Source organism: Stylophora pistillata, chromosome 10 (assembly GCF_964205215.1).
Source record: "Stylophora pistillata chromosome 10, jaStyPist1.2, whole genome shotgun sequence".
NCBI lineage: Eukaryota > Metazoa > Cnidaria > Anthozoa > Scleractinia > Pocilloporidae > Stylophora > Stylophora pistillata.
Window position 1 is genome coordinate 17,656,832 of NC_142528.1, and position 1,162 is coordinate 17,657,993.

Consider the following 1,162-nt stretch of genomic DNA (forward strand, 5'->3'; position numbering starts at 1 on the left):
TTTTATTGTGTCAGCGGTCGTCCCACTTTATTAATAACTAACTGAGGGGAGCTCAACTTGGGAACTTAAACACGAAGGCGCGCTATAAAAGGAGCCTTAGGTCCCAATGGACCATTTGTCAATCAACCGTCGTGTGATGTAGAACTCTTAGAGTTAAGTCAGCTTGAGCTACAGCTACTCTAAAGCAGTGAACAGCGGGAGCATTCCTCAAAATTATTTCATGTTTTCATCACAATACAAGAATTTTTGAGATTTTTATTTCCTTTCTCCAATGGAAACTGTCTTTATTTGTGGCCTTAAATTTGAGATCGAAGTAGGTTGTTCGCACTTTACCTCACTGCCACCATGCTGGTGGAAGTAAACAATAGATATCTCATTAGCTCCTTTTGTTCGTCTACCAGCATTTAAATTTGACCCGCACACGTCAACGGTGAGTGACAAATGAGCGTAGGTTTTCCCAGGGAAGACTTCCTTGTCAATCAATCAATCAATCAATTTATTTAACGTGGTCAGAACGCTTAGCTAAAAGCTAATTTACAGGTACGCCACGAAATAAAAAGAGAAAAGGAAATTCTAAAACCTTGTGAAGATATATGAATTTGAATAAATTGAGATTAAGACTTAGCTAATATTAAAATATAAGAATTTAACAATGTAGTCACCGAGTTGAATATATAAAACGTAAACATTAAAAGCAGGAAATATAATTAAGGAGAGATCCTCACCGCGCTGGAGTCCCGTGAGATCTAATGTTTTTAAGTAATTTTTAAAAGTAGTAAATGTTTGTATCTTTCGAGACTCGTCCAGTAAAGCGTTCCATAGTTTCGATGCAGCATGATGATCTTAACCCGAAAGTAATTGTCCGAAGGCAACTATCTACTGCGTCCGTTCCACAGGTGCACAACTTCTGCCGGTGAGAAAATGAGTACGAAAGAATGCAAAATCATCTTCATAAATGTCAACAATCATTCGTGGTTGTCAAGATTTAGCGACTATTTAATAAAGCGTTTTTCATAGTCTCAAAATTATTACATTTTTCTTTAACCTCAGCCTGAACGGATTTTGATAGTGTACACAGGTTTGGAAGAAAAGACGACGCGCTGTGAACAACATGCGCGTGTGGAACGGAACTGTTTAGTTTGCACTCTTTCTTCTCTTTTTT